General features: G+C 46.0%; 1 long non-coding RNA gene across 1 annotated transcript; it reads right to left on the minus strand.

Moving 5' to 3' along the window:
* Window positions 1-924: 924 nt before the first annotated feature.
* On the minus strand, window positions 925-9,920 carry LOC129164329 (uncharacterized). Its single transcript, XR_011520946.1, has 3 exons — window positions 9,776-9,920; window positions 2,157-3,151; window positions 925-1,712 (listed from the first exon to the last, which is right to left on the minus strand). It is a non-coding gene; the product is annotated as an uncharacterized lncRNA (long non-coding RNA).
* Between the last annotated feature and the right edge of the window lie 222 nt (window positions 9,921-10,142).

A 10,142-nucleotide genomic window follows, 5' to 3' on the forward strand; every position in this document is an offset into this window, starting at 1 on the left:
ACACATCCTCACGTGCTTGTGGATATCAAATATCGAATATGAAAACATGACTGTAATAATAAGTAAAGTTTATCAGCTGTAGCTTCAGTGTGCTTATAGGAAACGTGACAAAAGAACACAAAACACATTTCTCTTTATGGCCTATATAGTTATCATCATTAACGTTACATGATTTACAGAATACACGTGACCAACTAACATTTCATGTTCTACCACCGGATGTTTGGATCAAAATATGAACCGATCAGATCTTAGATCAGGTGAGAGCCAGGCGTTTCCCGTCATCCCCTAGGTTTTGCAGCCAAGGGAGAACAACTGCAGAGCCTTGCTCCAAAATCTGCGGCCGCCTTGATCTCAAGTGGTTATCGTTGCCTACGTATGCATGACGTCAGAGCAAGTCGGCGTCAAGTCGGACACAAATCTAACCGGTTACATTACATTACCAACGCTCCACCCTATGGGTGGCCTCTTAATAATCTTATTCGGAAAAATTATGCATTTTTACTAAGTGAAAGCAAACCCGTTAGGGGCAGAGACCTCTTGAAGCTCATATTAAACATTGTCTGCAGAGAAGGTAAGAGAAGCTAGTAAATCATCCAGCCTATTCCATGGGAGTGACTCTGAAAAGGAGCAAAAGCTCCAGCTCTTTATCTTGGCAGGTGTCTCTATTCTCCTGAGTTCAGGCTTTTGGTTACATTAGTTACTTTTCCTTTTAATGAGCTGCATATATTTCTAACACAGCCTTCAGTGACATCAAGAAAAAAAACTTTTTAATTGTAAAAGACATTATTCTCATTCTGAGAACAAATGAACAAACTGTGTGTGGGTATGTGTGTCCAGTTGCAACTTAACACAGACTCAGAAGCATAGAGAATCTTCTCACAACACCAAATCATCCCTTGATCAAAAAACCAGTAGATAGAATCTTGTCATGTTATTCCATTTAATAAGTAGACAGACGGAGGTATAGTACAAGTTTTCAAGTGTAATGAAGATGATCGCAGGGTAACACAGTTCCCCTTAAATGTTGAGCAAAAGTTATGAAACGAGACAAAATTCAAACAATAACATGTAAAAATAAATGGATCTCCTGATAAGTAGGTGCTTCACCTTTAAATGTTTTTATTAGAGCTGGATACACAGGAAGATGCATGTTACTAAACCAACACTAGCAATGATAGAACATCTACATTTTGAAGAATTGTAGCATAGATGAAGTGGACAGCAGCCTTTTCAAATACATTCCTGGTCTAAAATAAATCAGGCTGATAAAGCCTTTAAGGGAATACACAACTATAAATGAATTTAGAAATCTATTTTGGGGTCTATTCTTTAGCATTTCATATTTACAAAGGTTAATCCCTTGAATAACAATATACAGTACATTAACCTTAAAATGGACCACTCCTTCACTTTTTAACTTTCTTCCTTCCTGTCTCTTTGTTTTCTTTCTTCCTAACTCCCTACCTTCTCTCTCCTTCCTTCTTCACACATGTAATCATCTAGCCTCAAGTAAGTTCTCAACATACTGGACAGTGTGAAGATATATGTCCACTCCCAAGAGTCTGAATGTTGCAACGGATTATGTTGTCCTGCAGTTCCAACATTTCATGATCTAAAAGAGGACTGTCCAGTACAGGGACACTGATCCCAGGATGAGGTTCAGTCATGTATCCATTCTCCTCCCATTCAATCTCTGGTACCGGTATACCCTGGAAAAAGAAAGTGTGTATGAGCACTGTGCATAATAAATCTCAAGAAAACACATTTAATAAAGCCCTATCATGACCTTTTAACAATTACTTAACATCAATGATGTCAGGCAGAACCTAGCATCTCCATTATTTCATAAATTATTATTTTTTTAATTAATGGGCTACTTTTATGTTAAAATAGCAGTGAGAATATCACATCTGGAAGGTCTAATGCCTTGCATTTTGAACTTGCAGATGTGTCATGACTTTGTAATGTCATGACATTATAGTTGACAGTGTCCACTTCAGTAGAGGTGCACACAAACAGAACTGTAATTTCAACAGCCATTTTGTCTTGAATCCAAGAAGCATAGTGCAGAGGTAGATTATCAAAGTGTTGAACATTTGATTTTTAGTTAAGGATCAACTTGACATGTGATCAGTCGTTTTAACAGAACATACATTTGCCCCTGGATCAGAAACAGGATTCAGAGCCTGGCCCAGATGCCACAGCTGATTTGGTGTCATGTTTTCCTCTGTCCTGATTGGATGGTTGTCCCACGCATCTCTAAAGACATCCAGGCTGGCCTGGATGCGAGACAATATAGTGGCAACAAAACAGGTGAAGGATGTTACTGATGTCGAGCAAGTCTTGGTCTTCCAGAGAGTGCAGGATGTTGTAATATAAACCAGTAACACTCATGAAGACATCACACCAGAGGCACTCGATCCTGGATTTGGAGGGGGATTAAATAAAAGAAAATTATAACATACACACACATTTACATGTCCATACATCCGTTTTCAACTTGAGTTATCTTTTGAATGGTCGCAGGGGGACTGGTGCCTATCTTCAGCAGTCACAGTGTGAGACGAAGGGTGCACCCTGGGCAGGTCAACAGGCACAGGCATGCGCGCACAGACACAAAGCTTCCAAATTAGGTTAAACTCACCGTTGATTGTGTACACTTTTTCCTGCAATGAAGCTGTTGGTGTCAGTTCCACGAACTGAGAACATTAATTCTGCAACACCTACATTTTCTCCGCCATGATCTCCTCTCACCATGAAAAAAAAAACATTAGAATCTTGCTTCAAACATTTTTAATGCACATCTATAACAATCTACATCAATTTCAGTCTCACAGAAATTTCCTTATGTACCTTGCTACTAAGTGAGTAAACAATGTGGCATTATTAACCCTCTGCTGGGGAAATTTTTTTTGAAAGAGGGAAATGTTCACCCCCCCAATAGATTTTACTATATGACCTCAAATGGCATGTTATCTTTGGTCAATAACACACTTTAGGCAAAAGCAGATTTGTAACAGGGTAACAGAGGGTAAAGTTGGGAATAACATGAATACCTCAGAGGAAAGCCATGCTCATTCACAGCTTCAATGAAGAAGGCAAGGTGGGTGTCTGCCCGGTTGTTGTCAGCTACCTTCAGGTACATGATCTATGTAATTCAAGCACAAACACTCTCATATGACACATTTTTATAGGGGCCAAAACAATCAATTACCAAATGAAAGGTACAACAGCCATACAATAACATGTTAGATAATTAAATAAGTTAAGATCTGTGAAAACCAAAAATAGCAATTATCTTCTATGAAAATATCTCAGTTATTAACGTTCATGCTTTGGAGCAGAAAAAGTGCATGACAATTAAATGTTTCAAGCTCAGTTCGCTCCACTCTGATGGTCACCTGTTCCAGCCAGATACCTTCTTTCTAGGCGTTCAAAGTCGGAAACTCGCTGAGTAAACTGGGTGCTTAGAGGAGTATCTTCAGTTGTTTAAGACTGAGGGTAACGCTGCACACACTGATTCTACTAGCATGGATGCTAATGATCGTAAACATAAAAGAGGGCTTGCTTCGTCTCGCGCGCTAACGCCGCACAGCACTATGGGATTAGTAGTCTTATCAGCAAAATCGCCCGGCGGGCCAGTTTAATATTATATATTTGATATTTGATTTCGGGGGGCAAATAAAAATAGACCAAGGGCTTGAGTTTGACAACCGTGGCCTAAAAAAAATGGTACCTAGACACGCTAACTAAACAAATGTTCACTTGAGTTTAGCTTGATGTTAAACTAGATGAAGAATGGACCAGACTTCACGTAACGTCTGGACTGAATTTAACATAAAACATTTTACTTGACCATGAAGAACGCTTCTACTCATAATTCTGTAACCCACTTTTATGGGACTTTTATTTTGAAGGTGCTGCTGACAGGATGTGATGTTTGAAAAAGAGAAAAAAAACAACAGAAGTTGGAGCGGAGTTGTTAATGGTGTTATGTTAAAATAAAGCGACCCTGAGAGTTCACAGTTATCAACCTTTTCTTGAGCAACCACAATCCTCTATCTTCTCCCGTCTCTTTCTGGAAGGCTCGGTTACATTGGTGGCAGCGGTGGGATCGTTTCAGTGCCGAAGTCCAGCTATTTTCCAGTGACGGTAACTGAGTCCGTTAGCTTGTTGAAGTTAGCCTCTGCTAACTTGCGGTTAGCTTAGCTGTACCAGTATATATAGGACGTACAACAATACGTTTACCGGTTGGAAGCGGTTGAATCTCCAGGAATTATGTGGGGACGTGATGAAGACCCGCTGGAGTACAGGTTCTCCCGCCCAGACAAACCACGCACTAGCAGCGTGAACATTGAGCTTCCGCCGGTGTTCTCCGGAGAGGATGGGGAAAGTTTCTCTTGCTGGTCTCGTCAATATGAAGTGGCAGTGAGAGCACTAGTAGCGGGTGCCGAGAGTGCATATGACTATGAACTGGCTCGAATACTGCCCACCAGACTGTCCAAAGCCGCGTTCCTGCTGTGGGACAGTTTACCTGCGGCAGTGCAAGCAGACTACAACGCGGTGAAGGAACGGCTGCAGGAAGCCTTCAGACAACGACATTTTCTGGACAATTTCAGAGCTAACTTGGCTGCTCGTCGTCGCGCCGCTGGTGAGAGTCTAGATGTCTATGCAGCTGATGTAGGGAAGCTGGTGGATGAAGCTTTCCCTAATTATGGACAAGCTGCTCAGAGGGAAGAAAAGTTTCGCCGATTCCTGGCAGGACTAGATCCCTGCCTCCGAGCTAAGTGTCAGGAACAGGGAGCGACTGATTTGGAGGAAGCCTTAATCATTGCAGGCCGCTGTGATATAGCACGTGAAACTTTAAAGAGTGAATACCCCCATCCTGTTGCGGGGGCTCCTCCCAGTAAGAGTGCAACTGCCTTAGTGCATTCTGTTTCGGAGGAACCTCGCTGGCAGCGAGTAGTGGAAGAGCTGACCGAGGAGATGAAGGAAATGAGAAAAGACCTTCGAAGGCTGTCATATGAGAACGAGAGACTGAAGGGTCGAGAGAGGAGCAACGACTATTCCTCCCCCCGGCTGGAGTCATGTCGGTGCCACTGTGGGGGTCCGGGCTGCCAATCTCTGCGTCCCAAGTATAACCCACATCATCAGCCAAATACTCCAAATTGGCGAGAGCGCCGCACCGACCAGGACGCCGGATCAAGAAGACGCTCTCCATCTCCTTATGCTGATCGTTCCAGTTCACCGAGGGGCCAGAGCCCGGGATGGCGGAAGGACACCCCACTTGGTGGTTCAACAAGACGACAAGGTGTGAGATTCCTCTCTCCAGGGCGAGAGGAGCCTGTGCAGCAGTGGGGAAACGGGATGTAGCTGTTGTCATGGCCCGGACACCAGCTACGATACCTACAGGGTCTTGGGAAGAAGATGTTGATCTACCACACCGGGAACACACGGTGAATTGTTCCCCGGCGGGGGAACCATGTTCCTCCTACGTGCGAGGGAGCATTGCAGGTACTGAACTGAACATTCTGATTGACTCAGGTTCCACGGAATCGTTTATCAGTGCAGATTTTCGCCAGTCTATTCCAGCTCTCCGCCAACGACCGCTCAGAATGAATATTATTGCGGCCAAGGCTGTAAATGGGGAGTTACTGGATACATTAGGGACGGTTACTGCTACCTTACGGTTGGGCTCTCAGTCGTGGCAACATATTTTTCATGTGCTCCGTAAGTCCACCCAGACAGCTCTGTTGGGTCTGGATTTCCTGACGTCACATCACGCATTGGTGGATTTTGGCCGCGGTAGATTGCAGTTGTGGGGTATGGATGTGAAGTTGCTGAAACAGGAGGATTTGATTCCGACCTGCTGTAATGTGTCTCTTACGTCCCCCCTAACATTACCGCCATTTAGTGAGATGCTGGTCCCAGTACACCTCTCTCCTGTGGGGCCGGTTGGACAACTCCCCACATTTGTCGGGTACCTAGAACCCAATCCTCAGAGTAAGAGTGAGTGTGTGGTGGCTCATACTCTCGCTTCCGTAGACAAAGGCGTTACTACGGCTCGACTGCTTAATCCTACCAGCCAAGACATAATGCTACGAGAAGGAACACATCTTGGCGAGTTATTTTCTGTAGAGGAGGGGGATGTAGTGACCCCCCTTAGAGAAACGGTGCCTTCCGCGGTACTGACAGACACACCCCCCGTGTCGCTGATGGAGTCTGCTGCCAGCCCATTACAAATGGGACAGCTGGAAGCACTGCTAACTGAATATAGAGATATTTTTAGCCAATCTAGAGCAGTGACAGGGAAGTGCACCCTTATTAAACACAGCATTAACACCGGTGACCATCCCCCCCTGAAACAGCGGGCTTACCGGACCTCGCCTGACAAGAGGGAGGAAATAGACAGACAGGTAGCGACCCTGCTGGCGGATGGGGTGATTGAGGAGAGTTGTAGCCCCTGGGCCTCTCCGGTTGTTTTGGTGAAAAAAAAAAATGGTGACTGGAGATTCTGTATCGACTATCGACGGTTGAACAGTGTCACTGTAAAAGATTGCCATCCGTTGCCTCGGGTGGATGAAACGCTAGATGCTTTGACCGGGTCCCGTTGGTTTAGTACTTTGGACTTTTCCAATGGTTACTGGCAGATTGATGTGGCCAAGGAGGACCGCCCAAAAACTGCTTTCACTACTGGGCGGGGCCTGTACCAGTGGAAGTCCATGCCTATGGGTCTCACTAACGCACCTGCCACCTTCCAGCGCATGATGGAGCTGGTTCTACGGGGGCTCCCGTGGCACGTGTGTATGGTGTATTTAGATGATGTGTTGATATTTAGCCCTACGTTCGAAGAGCATGTAGCCAGGTTGCGAGAGGTGTTCTCTCGAATCCGAGCAGCAGGTCTGAGGCTTAACCCTCGTAAATGCCACTTGGCCAGAGATCATGTGGTATTCTTGGGCCATTTAGTCTCCTGTCACGGTCTACAGCCAGACCCCAGAAACACAGACAAGGTGAAATCCTGGCCCACGCCACAGTCGCCCACTGAGGTGAGGGCTTTTCTCGGTTTATGCTCTTACTATCGGCGATTTGTCAAAGACTTTGCTCATCGTGCTGCTCCACTGCATCATTTAACATGTAAAGGTGTTTCATTTGAATGGAACGAGGACTGTGATGTGGCCTTTAAGTATTTAAAGACAGTGCTCTCGTCGGCCCCAGTGGTGGCCATGCCGGACTTTACTGTTCCTTTTAAAGTGTACACAGACGCCTCTATGGAAGCTGTAGGAGCGGTGTTGGCTCAGGATCACGGTGGGCTTGAAAGAGTAGTGGTGTATGCTAGCCAGTCGTTGACTAGCACCCAGAAACGCTGGTCCACGTTTGAGAAAGAGCTGTGGGCGGTGGTATGGGCCATTCGACAGTTCAGACACTATCTTGGGTCCGCCACCTTCACCATAATAACGGACCACAAACCGCTATTGGGGCTTCGAGGTTTGGCCATTGATAAAGATCCATCGGGGAAGAGAGCTCGATGGATCCTGGAGTTGGATCCTTACAACTGGGTGTTGCAGCACAAACAGGGCCAACAACACACAAATGCGGATGCGCTCTCAAGGCGCCCCAATCGGGATGTGGACAGTCTTATTGCAGTGGTGAATGTGGTGGACACATCTTGCCAGTCCCATGTCTCGGGTCCACCAGGCTCGGTCCCCAGACACACTGAGTCTAAGGATGAAGGCCCGCAACTGACAGGGTTATTGAGTGACACTGGGGCCTTAACAGTGCAACAGCGGAATGACCCCGATATCAGGGTGGTGCTAAACTGGTTGGAACAGGGAGGCTCTCGTCCAGCCCAGGGACAAGTGAGGGGTGGCTCCCAGTGGCTCCGAAAGCTGTGGACTGAGTTCCCGAGGTTGTCATTGGTGAATGGATTGTTGTGCCGAACTGTGAACTCTTCTCCGGTAGGGAAAGCACTGTATCAGGTGGTCGTACCTGCATTCCTGGTCCCTGACATTTTATATCAGTTGCACGGCGGTCCAGTAGCGGCACATTTTTCTGCTGAAAAAGTGTGGGAGCGGGCTAGAGGCCTCTGTTACTGGCCATCTATGCTCAAGGACATTCGCCAGTGGTGTGAGCAGTGTGTTCCGTGTCAGACTCGCAGGAGTCCTGTGCCGAAACATCATGCCCCGATGGGGGGATTGGAGTCTGATCGCCCTTTTCAGAGGGTTGCTATGGACATTCTGGAACTCCCAGTGACATCAGAGGGGAGCAGATACGTGCTGGTGATAGAGGATTATTTCTCTAAATTTATCAACCTGTATGCTCTGTTGGACCAAACTGCTCACTCCGTGGCTCAGTGTTTGTTTGAAGACTATATACTGTTGCATGGCATCCCTGAAACTGTTCACAGCGACCAGGGTCGACAGTTTGAAGCGGAGATTATACAACGACTGTGTACACTATTGGACATTGATAAAACGCGTACTGCGCCATACAATCCCAAGTCAGATGGTATGGTAGAGCGGTTTAACCGTACGCTCATTGATCAGCTGGCTAAGTCATTGTTGTCCTGTGGGGGTGAGTGGGACAATTATTTGAAGCAAGTAGCTTTTGCATACAACACGACCGTGCATGCAAGCACGGGGTACACTCCTTACTATCTGATCCACGGCAGGGAGGCTCGTGTTCCAGTGGATGTGCTGGTTCCGAAGCAGGCAGTGCCCTCTGATCTTCCCCTGTCACATGCAGACTTTGTGTCAGCTATGAGGGATCGGTTGGAGGTGGCCTTTGCCAACACGAGGCAGAATGCAGCAGTGGCTCATGAGAAACAAAAACTTTATCACGACACCAGTACCCGCCATCAGCCATACTTGACGGGGGATCTCGTGTGGCTTCATAACCCTCGGGAGGATAGGAAGAAACTGGCTCCCCATTGGAGGGGTCCCTTCAAGGTCTTAGCTGTGTTGGACTCAGAAGGGGTCACGGGTCATGTGTACCGCATCGGTGACCTCCTCAGTGATGGAGCACCCTCCCAAGTGGTTCATTACGATCGGTTGAAACCGTACACCTTGGGTTTGATTCCTGTCCCATCCTCAGGGGTCCGTCGGTGTCCCACGTTGGACGCATCCTCGCGGCTCGGGGACGAGGTGACCGAGGTGATGGAGGCTGGGTCATCTGGGACTGTTTCACGTGCGGGAAGGGCTGTTCGACCACCGGGTTGGTTTAAGAACTTTGTCTCTATTATTGAATGTTGAATAAGGAAAAAACTTTGGGTTCTGAGGTTGTTTTTTTTTCTTTCTTCTTCTGGTGGTGGGCCCTTGTTGGGGGAATTTGTGTATGACGTTTTGTTGTGAGTTGTTATGCTTTGTTGCAGTTGATGAGGGTTGTTGTTTATGATGTTGTTTTGACTTATTGTTATTGTTAATAATTTTTTTGTCTCTCCGCTTCTCTCTCTTTTCATGTTTTTTTGAAAACGTGGACGTTTTTTTTTTTGTGTGTGGGGGGAGACATGTAACCCACTTTTATGGGACTTTTATTTTGAAGGTGCTGCTGACAGGATGTGATGTTTGAAAAAGAGAAAAAAAAACAACAGAAGTTGGAGCAGAGTTGTTAATGGTGTTATGTTAAAATAAAGCGACCCTGAGAGTTCACAGTTATCAACCTTTTCTTGAGCAACCACAATCCTCTATCTTCTCCCGTCTCTTTCTGGAAGGCTCGGTTACAATTCTATAACATTGCATAAATTACAAGGAGGGAATAAGATAAAACTATTACTCACAGATTGTGACCGGTCCATCCCGCTCTGCCGTGTGAACTGCAATGCGCATGCGCACAGCAGAGCCATATGATTGGCTGAAAGCGAACAGCCCTGGCAGAAGCATATATTTGATTGACAGGTTCATTAGCCAATGGTGACGTTTGTTGACCTGCGACGCTAGGAGAGTCTCAAAATTCAGCACACCGATTTCTCTCACGAATGCAGGAAGGTTCACAAATGAGAAGCTGTCCGTGAATGCACATTCAGCAATTCGTATGATCTGAGTTTATATTACAAGTGTTCTTACAAATTATATTTGTGAACCACAGAGTGTGAACTTCAGAATTAGCGTGTGCATTTGTGTAAAATGTTGCGTGACTTATTTTTT

This window comes from Nothobranchius furzeri, chromosome 6 (genome assembly GCF_043380555.1).
Source record: "Nothobranchius furzeri strain GRZ-AD chromosome 6, NfurGRZ-RIMD1, whole genome shotgun sequence".
NCBI classification, from domain to species: Eukaryota; Metazoa; Chordata; class Actinopteri; order Cyprinodontiformes; family Nothobranchiidae; genus Nothobranchius; species Nothobranchius furzeri.